Source organism: Chrysemys picta, chromosome 4 (genome assembly GCF_011386835.1).
Source record: "Chrysemys picta bellii isolate R12L10 chromosome 4, ASM1138683v2, whole genome shotgun sequence".
NCBI lineage: Eukaryota > Metazoa > Chordata > Testudines > Emydidae > Chrysemys > Chrysemys picta.
The window spans coordinates 7,433,169-7,445,172 of NC_088794.1; the positions used below are offsets into that span (position 1 = coordinate 7,433,169).

Below are 12,004 nucleotides of genomic sequence, written 5' to 3' on the forward strand. Positions count from 1 at the left end.
AACTTTTTGATCCTCCCAAAATCATTCAATGCCAGGCTTTTGTTAAAAGCAAAGGACATGATTCCCAAAAACAGCCAGAGAAGGAGGAAGAGGGGGTGGCTCAGGGGTAATGCTACGTGTCCTGAACATCTGAAGGGACTGGGGGAGATGAAGGGATATTATTACATGTTCTGAACATCTGGAGAGGAATGTCATCATCTGCTGAACATCTGGAGAGACTGGGGAGTGTTGCATGGGATGAATATCTGAAGATACCTGAAGTGCTGAACAGATGATCTGGTGAGCCCCCAGAGAGTCCCCATGGGCTGTGGCAAGCTGAGGGTCCCTGCTCATCACACATATTGTCTAGACTCTTATCAGACCGTGTGGGATGGCTCTGGGTGTAACCTATGCCAATTCATCAATGTATAAGCAGGAAAACCTCAAGTAGGAGTAGAGAGATTATTTTATCCCTATATTTGGCGCTGCTGCGGCCTCTGATGGAATACTGGGTCTAGTTCCGGTGCCAAAATTCAAGAAGGAAGTTGATAAATTGCAGAGGGGACAGAAAAAAGCCACAAGAATGATTGAAATGATAGACTCAAGGAGCTCGATCTATTCAGCTTAACAAAAAGAAGGTTGAAGGTGACTTGATCCCAGTCTATAGGTATCTACATGGGGAACAAATATTTAATAATGGGCTCTTCAATCTAGCAGACAAAGGTATAACGTGATCCAGTGGCTGGAATCTGACTCTAGACAAGTTCAGACTGGAAATAAAACACGTTTTTAACAAGGAGAGTAATCACCCATTAGAACAACTTAAGAAGGGTCATTCTGAATTCTTCATCACTGCCAATTTTAAAATCAGAATTAGATGCTTTTCTAAAAGCTCTGCTCTAAGAATTACTTTAAGGAAGTTCTATGGCCTGTGTTACACAGGAGGTCAGCCTTGACTATCACAATGGTCTCTTCTGGCCTCGGATCTGGATTTCTGAACAAAACCACGGCTCTACAGTACAGCTCCAGCACCGGTCACCACCATGCTCCAGCAGGGTTCCAATGTCTCTTGCCATATCCTGGCTCTCTGGGACAGCTCCAGCATCTCTCGCCATGCCCCAGCTCTTCAGTACAGCTCCAACACCCTTCTAGCACTATATGAAGCACTTTATGAATGCTTGTCACGGCCCTCCAAGGTCTTTGTTATGGTGCAAGGAGACCAGAGGCCAAGTGACCAGCTCAGCTTTACAGCGTGGGAACGGGGGGTGTCGAGTGCAGCTGGAAGACTTGCTATTTAAAAAAACAAGAGCTGCTTTGAAAAAAATGTCTTGATATTTTATCATTAATGAGGCAGAAAATGAACCACCAGCCCTCTACCAAGATGATGGATGGTAATTTAGGAACTTTAATGAGACTATCTGGGAAACACATTTCTCTAGGAGCTGAAAGCCCATAGTAGGCTTGAGGAATGACTGTGGGTGAGCCTACACCATGGACTGCTTAGATTAATTATGTCATGGAAGTGATGACATTGGCCTTATAGCACTGAAGTGCCTGAACTTCTTGTCTTTCCTGAGTGGCACAGACATTATGTCACTCTGCTTAGCGGACACAGCTTTCCAACAGCGGTCCCGCCAGTGCCAAACACCGAGAGAATATAACCCCTTTACTCCCACGTGAGAGTCCTGTTTACACATCTCTGGCATGCCAGGGTACAATCCAGGCTAATGAGCAGCTCTGTCACCTCCTGGCCCTGAAGCCTTGAGTGTCTTACAAAGTCTCGCTGAAATAACTCCCACTTGGGCCACTCACAAACAGCCTAAGAGCGTGAAACTCACACCCTGAGTGTGTGTGTGTGTGTAACTGCAGCCTGCTAACCACACCTGCGTTACACTCTGACTCTCACCAGCTGGGTTATACAGCAGGGTGACCCCAGCACACACCCAGTCTTAGATTTTCTCCCAGAAATCTATGTCCTGTACTGCCCAGCTCTCTTGGACCCTACAAATCATATTAAGTCCATCATTCCTGTAAGATTATTTCTGTGCACACAAATTACCACCCCAAACCAGAGTTACCCAGACACTTCCATTCAAACACACTAGACTAGATAAAAGAATAAAACAAGTTTATTAACTACAAAGAGAGAGATTTGAAGTGAATCCAACTCATGAGGAATAAAACTCAGAAACGCTTACAAAGAAAATAAAGATGAAACATTTACTGGTGCCTAACTTAAATTATATCCTATTCAAGCAAAGTTTCTCACCACCTGCTTTCAGCTGCCTTCCAGATCAAACTGTGTACGTCAGGCCCTCTTCCTCGGCATCCAGTGAATACTTCCTGTCTCTCTTCAGCTGCAGTGAATGCCATGGGCAGGGAAGGAGGGGTTGTTCCTCCTTTTTATAGTTTCAGTCTCACTCTTGAAAAACATTTCCAGCTGGGCACTAGGACACACAGAGTTTATGTGGAAGGACGTTCACAGCTGGCTTTTCCTCACACGATTGAGCTTCCTTTGTTTCCCTTCCTTCTTGATGCCCATTTACGGCTTAAATGCAAATTCAGGCAGGCACATTCCTTTCTCGAGACCACATCTGGTTGCCAACTTCTGCGTGAGCAAGGTTGTGGGGTTGGGAACACGGGTCTGTATCATCATACAGGGAAATCTTATAAAACTTTACATACAATGTTGAGACACATAGCTTATCAGGACAATACTGATCAACAACTTTCAGGATAATTACTTTGTAGAATTTGACATGTATTGTCGACAATTTGTGTTTTTAAATGTTAAAAATAGGCTTAGCAGAATTCTTTTTAAAAATAATTTCCATGGACAGTTCTGTTTATTTCTAAGCAACATTTTTTTATTTTTATTCATTTAAATTTTCAGTTGTGGAAAATTACTGGGGTGGGGAATCAATTCCCTAATTCTGTAAAGACAACAGAAATTTATTTTAAAAGGTCACATTTTATAACTATTCAAACACAAATCATCACCACATGTCAAAATATACAAAGTTAATAGCCTGAAATCAAACTCCAATATGTTCTTAAGTGGAAAATTTCAATTATTAGTGATGGAAATATTTTGTCGGCAGTTTGTTGTGTTGTGATGAATTCAACATTTACCAATAAAACTCCATCCTTCCCAGCATACTTATAAAGCTTTAACTTTTTGAATCTCAACCTCTACTGCCATTAAATAACTGTGTGACCTTCACATATGGCCTGACCCCCGACACACACGAATTCCCACAACTGGGATCATTTACATTGATAAAAATGGGGGTGGGAGGCTTAAAACCCAGAATTTTCCACATCAAAATTTAAATCAATAGAAGTCTAAAAAAAATGCCTAGAAAAATAACCTCAGTGTTCTCCATCCAAATTATAAAAAGGTAAATAGAATTCTGCCCAGCGTAATTTGTGTGACGATTGGCTCTAGTTGGCACTAGGACCGCTTTTGTTGGTTGGGGGATGGGCAGTGGCCGGTCTCTCTGCATCTTGGAGGTGGCAAACATAATGGGGTGGGGGTTGATTTGGAGCAACCCAGAGGGAAGCAAAGCTGGGGGGTGCCAACATTGGCAACTTATGCCTGTTGGGGAGAGGAACAAGAGGGGGGCAGAGTGAGGGTGCCCAGCTTCAGCAATTAAAATTTGGGGGTTCTGTGATCCATCTAGGGGAGCGCATGGGGGGCTATTGTTTGGGGGCATTGGAAGCAGGGGAGTTGCCAGTGGTTGCACTCTGGGTCAGGAGAGGCCCCTCGCCCTCCACAGTGTCCTTCATCCTCTGCTTGTACTGGGGCTTGAAGAAGCCGAGCTGAAAGGAGACAGCCGGGGGGAACGGTAAGAGCCAGACAGACACAGGCTCATGGCCGAGGAGGAGGGACGGGCTGTGGGAATAGGGTGACCAGATGTCCCAATAAAATCGGGATCGTCCCGATATTTAGGCGTTTGTCCCAAAGATCGGTCAGCTTTTTTTTTTTTTTTCCTCCTCTGGCAGCACTCTTCCCCCCCCCCCATGTGTCCCGATATGGTCTTCCTCTCCTTCCTCATTCAGACCTTCTATAGCCATGTCTTCAGTACCACTCTGTCACCAGTCACTGTATGTGGTTCTAGTCTCAGCTCAAAGTTCTAAAGCCAGCAGATACCTGATCAATTCTGACAACTCTCTCCCTCAGCCCCCATCCTGCCATTTGAGCAAGCCACTTGCAAACACCATTTCCCAAAAGTGAGCACTTAGCCCTTGGGAATCTGAAGACACCAGCCTCTCTCCCTCTGCTCCCATCTACATGCTCGTCTACTTCCTGGTCACCACCACCTCTCCCCAGGCTTGTTTCCTTTCTACTTTGGACAGGCTAGTCTCCTGCTGCAAGCCTGACCTGCTTCTTCTTTCCCTGCTCCCCTTGACATTCCTTTCCTACTGGTGACCTCTGTTCCTTGAGGTTAACTCCAGTTTCTTTATCTGCTCCTAGCTTCACAGAGCCACCTGCAGCTTCTCTGGCTATAGCCATGGGGCCAATTGCCAGAGGCCAGCCTTAGATAGCTGCAGCTGCTAGCAAGAGAGGGGTGGCAATTCCAAGGCTGAGCATGCTTGAACCTTGCAACGGCGGCACTAGGGACTCTAAATCCTCAGCGCCGGCCCTAGGCAGCTGCAGACTCTGCAGTTGGGCGCTTCCCTCCTCTAGGCCCTGGCTTTAAGTACCTGAGATGCCCATCACCTGCAGCAGAGGCCACCAATTCCCAAGCGCCTCTCAGCTAGCACATAGTCATGCAGGAAGTGCAGCCTGAATGATTTTGGAGGTTGAGGTACCAGGAGGTTCCCATCCCTGAGCAGCAGTTCTGCAACAAGCGCACATGCCCCCCCCCCCCATCCCCTGCTGTGAGGCCAGGACCCTGTGAAGACAGTGGAGTTACCCTCTGTATAACCAGTTCTGTCCAAAGCCCGGTGAAGTGAGTGGGAGTCTTTTCATGGTCTTTAATGGGCTGTGCATAGAAGCAAAGGACCCCATTCTAGACTCTGGGAGCAAAGTGCATTCTATGCTGCATTGGTTTACTATTGTAACAGGAAGGTCTCACATTACCTAGTGAATAAGCAACACCTCCTACAACACCTAACTTTTTCGGAGAGGCTTCCCACCAAATTACTAAATGTCAACCTGCTTCGCTTACAAGGGCTGAAAATATCAGGTAGTATGACATGCATCCGACGAAGTGGGCATTCACCCACGAAAGCTTATGCTCCAATACATCTGTTAGTCTTAAAGGTGCCACAGGACTCTCTGTTGCTTTTTACAGATCCAGACTAACACGGCTACCCCTCTGATACTCAGGTAGTATGGTTACAAAAACAAGGCACTTCTGAATTCAGCAGGAATTTGGGATGTGCACAGAACACAGACAGGATTGGTTCCCACATGGTTACAGAACTGCAGTAAAGTGGAACGATTTTAAGCTTGTGTGACTGGAGGATATCTAGATGCATATTATAAGACTGTCCTACATAAATGAGGAAAAGTTGAGGTGCCTTTATTATTCTTTTGTTCCATTCTTTGTTTCTATGGGGAATTTGCCAATGCAATATCACGGTCTTCTTTTTAAACAAACAAAACAAAATAAATGGTAATGGCTGTTGAAGATAGTAATTCCAGTCCTACTTAGCACTGCAAAGACCCCAGCATTTGTTGCTCAATTTTATCCTACTTTTTCTACAGCAAGTTACAGTGGATCAGTATCTTTGATTTGGGAGAAATGAAGTAACAGCTGCCCAAATTGAGCTTGAGCACTCCTGAATTGTGAGAGCGTTCAAATCTGGAAGGCAGGTGCTGGATTCCCTTTCTGAATATTGGATAAATCTGGAAAGGAAAAAAGTCAATTTCTGCTTCCATGGCTTAGAAGTGGAAATCCTCCTACGTGCCTGGTACTGTATCTAAAGCTGCCCAGGTCCTCTAGTAGAGCCTCCACTCCCTTACTTTTCATTTTAATTTCTCCTAGTGGAGTCCACCTCCCTCCCTTGCTAGGCTTCAGATAGAGAGGTGCACCGTCCATTCATTCCACCCAGTTCCTTCTTTGGGGGCTGCCAGGCGAGGTCACACCACTATCCCTAATCCAGTCTGGGGAAGTCTTCTGAGGGTGATATCTTCTACTCCTTGGGCATACTTGTTCCCCACTCACAATGCCATCCCCGTCTAGCAGCAAGCTTTCCATTCACAGCAAGCTGCAGTGCACGGGGTCTCAGTTTCCCCCCCCCCCTTTCCTGTTGAGAGCAGCCAAGGGAATGCTGGGAAATGTAGTTCCTTCCCTGCTCCAGGGCAGGCTCTTAGGCAGGGAGCTGGCCAAGGAACTACAGATCCCAGGGCCCCCTGGCTTCTGAGCTCACATGCTAGATCCTGCTGCTCAGAGGCTCGGCTTGTGCAGCGCTGCAAGAGGGGAGGAAGCGAGTGTTATGGGCCCGCTTCTGAGCTGGGGCTCGGCGCCATGGTAAATCCGGTACTTGGAGAACCACAGGCCTCGCCCTAATAGCGATGGGCTGTGGGGCGCGGTCCAAGCCCTGCCCCACTCACCTTATAGAGGGCTGCGGTGATGAGAGCCAGCAGGATCAGGCCCCCACGCTGCTACCCACACTGATGGGCAGGTAGTTATAGACCTTGGAGCGCTCCACCACCGTCTGCACCTGGGGGAGAGGAGCCGTGAGATGGGGACCCAGGAGTCCTGGCACCATCACCCGCCGCTGCTCTAACACACTGGACCCCACTTCCTCCCAGAGCAGTTACAGGACCCAGGAGTCCTGGCTCCCAGCTCTAACCACTAGCCGATGCTCTCTCTATCCCGGCACAGTCACTCTGGTACCTGGCGCTGGACGAATCCCTCCTTCTGGGTGTATTTCTTCTCCTCGTATTCAATCCGGGCTTTGCTCACCAGACTCACTTTCTGCTGCTGTGTCTGGAACAGAGAAATTCACCGTCCCTGACCAGAAACGACACAAACCAGCCCAGAGCATCGTCCCAGAGGGACCCAGAGCAATTTAGAGGCCATCCCTTGCCCAGCACTGAGATGCAGCCATCTCTGGAGAGAGGTGTGGGGGATGTTCATATGGATGTGGGATCTCTCTCCTGGTGCTGGGAGAGAGAGGCAGATCTCGTACCTGGGAGACCCACTGGAAGCCGACCCTTCCTTTGATCATAAACTCCAGCGGTTGCTGCATTTCCAGGGAGGCGATTCTGCACCGGATCTTCTTACAAGTGGCCACGGAGCAGTCCTGGGGGTGGAAGGATATCACTGGGTGAGGCAGGGGATGTGCAGGGGCTCAGCATGGCCATGAGAGTCTGGGTCTGTCTACAGCAGGGGTCCCTCCTCCAGCCTAGCCCCCAACTCACTGTCTGTGTTAGTGCAGAGGGGAAGGGGCTGCTGGGACCAGCACCAGCCTGTACTCACCAGCAGGGGGCGCTCACTCATCTGCTTCACAAAGTCCTTTGAACCGGGCGTTTCAGCCTCACTGGTGCACTGAGCCAGTTGGGGCTGGGGAGGGAGAGAGACACGGTGTTAATGGGGGTGGGAATGAGTCATGGGACCTTCCCCTCTAGGGAGCACCAACACCAATCCATCCCCAGGGCAGGGGACTGGCTGGCTCAGGGGCTGGGGCAGGGGTCTTTCCCCCCTAGGCAGCCTGTCCCAGTAGAGGGCGCTGTAGGGCAGAGCAGGTGTCACTGGGCCCATCTCTCTCTCTCTCTCTCACACACACACACACACACACACACACACACACACACACGGGCAGGGAGAGGCAGGTACCTTGGAGGGGACGACTTCAGAGGCGTCCCACACCCGGACCCCGCTCAGCTCCACGGGGAACTGGAACGTGACCGAGATGGGGACGCTTCGCTGCCGCAGGTTCTTGACCTGAAAGAAACAGACTCTCCATAGGGCACTGCAGGAAAAGAACCCAGGAGCTCTGATCTCCAACCCCCACTCTAACCCCACTCACCTCCCAGAACTGGTGATAGAACCCAGGAGTCCTGGCTCCCTGCCCATCCCTACCTTTACCCCTCCCCCTCAATGCCCTAACCCACTAGATCCCATTCAACCACTTCCACTCCCTCCCTCTTGCCCCATCTCCCTCCTCACACTCTGTGCCACCAGCCTCACCTCGTACCGATGTGTCACTGGCACACTTGTCCCTGCCTCCTTGGAGGAGAATTTGATGTACTTGGTTGACTCAAGTCTGGGGAAGAAAAAGGATGGAAGGAAGGAAGGAGAGAGACGGGAGTGTGATGGATGGGGCTGAAGAGTGGCGGTGGGTGGGGGCGCTGTGTTGCAGGGAACAGGATGGGGGCCCAGCAGGGGGTGCTCCCCCACTCTGTCTCCGCACTGACCTACCTGGTGAGGATGATGAAGATGCCGTACTTGACCGGCAGCTCCGCCCGGTGAATCGTGCGCTCGGTGGTGGGGCCGCCATTGTCACTGCAGGGAGGGGAGGGCAAAGGAGAAGATGTGAGGAGACGCAGGCAGGTAACTGTGCAGGAAGACTGCATTATAGGCCACTGCACTGCCCTGCTCCGTGCATGGCCCCCACCCCACCCCCTGGCCCTGTAGAGCCCCCTCACCTGCTGGCCTTGGCCGTAATCTGAAGCCTGTCCCCCAGGTCAGCCTCAGAAGAGACGTTGAAGGTGGCGACGAAGACAGCCTGGAAAACACACGGGGGTAAAAGTCAGGGCCTGGGGAACTGCCAGAGACTGCGGGGGCGGGAAAGGCACAGTGGATCGGGGAACTGTTGTATGAACTTAGATGGAATAAATGGGCCCAGAGAGGCAAAGGTGTTAACATGACCCTGTCCCTGCCCAAAAGCATTAACCTGATTTGGGATCCAGAGACCTCAGCCGGCTCCATGCTGTGGCAACACCCCATTAACCATCATTTTAAGGACCCCAAATGGGGGAGGGAACAGCCCCCCCCCCTTTGTTCTTTTCTCCCCCAGTGAGGCCTGATTTCCAGCCCCCCTAGTCTGGCCCTTGGTTTCCAGCCCTGGCAGGGCCTGACCCCAGCCCCGGAGTGACCTCAGGGCTCTGTTTGCACTGACTCTCCAGGCTCCCCGGGGCGCTTTCCCCAGCACATCTCTTGTCTTGGGCTGGGCTGACCCCAGGGAACTGCCCCTCTCTGCTCCCAGCTGGGCTCACCCCTGGGGAGTTCACAAGCCAGGGCCCGTCCTTACCTCGGCCCCGCTCCAAAAGATGGGGTGGTTAATGTGGCAGGTGCTGTTCCTTTGAGATTGCTCCTCTGAGCCCTCTGCTGAGCTGCATTTAATGGCCATGGCCCTCCTGTTAGACTGAGCACAGGGGACCAGCCAGTGAGAGATGAGTCCTCCATCCACTCCCTGCAGCACGACCCCACCTGCCAAGCCCTCACCCAGTCCCTGAGGCACGGCACTCCAAACTGAGTCCCCTGCCCACTCTCTGCAGCATAGCATCCCCTGCAGAAACCCCCTCCCCAATTGCAGCACAGCACCCCCTGCAGAGTCTGCCCCTCATGCTTGGTGTGCATTGATGGTACCTGGAGCAGCAGGACCCGGCGGTAGGACAGCGCAGCCGGGTAGAAGAACTGCACCCTGGTGTTGTAGGAATTCTCCCCGTGGTTCTGGATGGAGATGGTGGTGTTGAGTTCGGGGGTGACCCCCACCACCAGAGTGCTCAAGCTAACGGGGAGAGAAAGGGGTGAGCTTCCTCAGGGCAGTGCCCTGGCTGCTCTGTGAACTTCCTCTAGCAGTGCCCAGCCAGGGACCCCAGTGCTGCGATCTTCACTACAGCAGTGCCCGCCACCCAGGATCTATCAGCACTGGAAATCCAAGGTGTGATCAAGCTGGACGGGTCCCCCCATGGCGGGTGCTGTTGCTGGGAGGATTCGGTGACCTACCCAGAGAAATTGAAGGAGACTGCTAACTGGTCATCGCAGCGGCCATCCGTGCCGCAGTCCTTCTGAAACGGGAGCTGAGGGGAGACACAGGAGAGCAGGATCAGAGTGGGTGGGGAGAGGGCTGCAGCACCATCTGCCAGAGCAACACTGCAGGGACCCAGGGGCCCTCCAGTTACCCCAGCACCTCCCAGTCCCCTGCACAGGGGACAGCTGAACCCATCATCAGCCCCGACCTTGCCACCCACCCACTCACCCATACCCCTCCTCCCCCTTCCAACTCCCGGCTCCAGCCAGTAACAGTATCACACTTCTAGGAGTGCCAGGTCAGGGGGCCTGCCTGGCTCATGGGGGGATGGGAAACAGGGCATGGAGCCTTTCCCCTCTAAGGGGCCCTGGCCAAAATAAGTTTGGAAAATTTTTCATCAAAAATCATTTTTTTAGCCAAAAATATTTTGGTTTTTGGACAGAAATTTGGGGAACTTTGAGAAGTTGTAATGTTCCCACCTAGGAGAGACAGGTCTGTAGCCAAGGCAAACTGGGCATCCATCTCTGTCGCCCTCTAGTGTCCATACTCTGTAAGAGTTTTAGGAAGCTGCTGCTAGCTCCAAACTTTTCAGTCTCTCGCTTTTGAATGGCAACGTCACTGGTTCGATCCCTGCAGCAGACCCACCGTGGGGCCTGGCTATGGCACCTTACCGAGCCTGCAGACACCAGCACAGAGTCCTCGCTCAGGATGGGTCTGAGGTCGCCGGCAGCAGCGATGGGCTCCCCCGTCAGGGTGTAGTTGAGGCGCAGGGTGATGGGGGTCACGGTGTCCTCAGGGCAGAGCTGGGGAGACAGAGAGATGCATTGGGCCCCTGAAGGAAAAGGGAAGCTGGGCGCTGGGTGGGACCCAGAGAGAGATTTGTTCTCTGGGTGATTTGGGAGCAAGGGGCAGGGTTGGAGGATCAGACATAGTGGTAAGGGAAGGAGCCGGGACACCCCCACACTCACAGGTATTGTTATCCGGTACGTCTCACATTTCTTCTTGATGCCGAGCCGCAGCTCCCTGCTCAGGACGGGGCCGGTGGAGTCGAAGGCGGCTCGGATCTTCGTCCGCCCGGGGTCCAGGGCCAGGCTGTACTGAATGGTGCTGGAGATCCTGTTGCCTACGGGGGAGGGGAAATGAGGGACAGAGAGAGACAGTGGGAACCTCAAGGGGAAATGGGACACAGACCCCTTCCCCTCCATGGGGCCCTGGCTCCAGTCTAGCCCCAGGGCAGGGAACTAGCTGGTTCAGAATACGGGGGCAGGGGTATGGTCTGACCTAGGCTGTCCATGGTGCTCTTAGTGACGGTGAAGCAGACCTTTGCCCTGCTGGCCTCTGTGTTGAGCTGCTCCTGCCCCTGGCAGTCGAAGGACGAGGTGGGGATCGTGGGGGGCTGGAAGCTGATGGAGACCCCGACTCTGAGCACCGGCCGGGACCTGCCATGGGGGGGAACAGAACCATCACCCAGCTGCTCTCTGCAATGGGGCCAGGCCCCCTCCCTTGTTCCCCAGAGCCTCCCACCCAGCCTGGATGTGCTCTCAGCACCTCAGGGAGACAAGTTATGGATATGCAGCTCTGCTAGAGGAGATGCTGGGGAGAAGAGAAGGGAGCAGCAAGGCAGGGCAGCAGGTTTGTATAATTTTTGGTGGTGCCCAGAACAGGTCCACGTCCTCCCCCCCCCACACACACACACCTGCCTGCCTAAGGCTTTCAATGGAGTTTGGGTGCTAGGTGTGGGCTCTTTGCCTGGGGCAGATGGTATGGGTTCAGGAGGGGGTGCCAGCACTCCCTGGACACACTAGGCCCAGCACCCCCACCCACAAATCCACAGTGCCCTGAACACCACTATCCCTGCACCAGCACTCCACCACCCTGAGCCCTATCTTAGCCAAGAGGATCAAGTATGGGGGAGGAATCAGGGAGGTGTTTGGGGGCAGCAGGTGGGACTCGGACCCAAACTTTGGTGGAGACAGGCCCCCAAGTCAGGAATATTCCTGGAGCCCGAGCACCATGGGCCCATGCAACTTGCTGGCCCTGCAGCACAGCTATCATTGTGCCTTTCTCTAGTACAGGGGAGACAGACAGACAA

General features: G+C 52.3%; 1 pseudogene; it reads right to left on the reverse strand.

Moving 5' to 3' along the window:
- Positions 1-2,723: 2,723 nt before the first annotated feature.
- LOC135983336 (integrin alpha-D-like) overlaps positions 2,724-12,004 on the reverse strand; it is a 33,437-nt pseudogene continuing 24,156 nt past the window's right edge.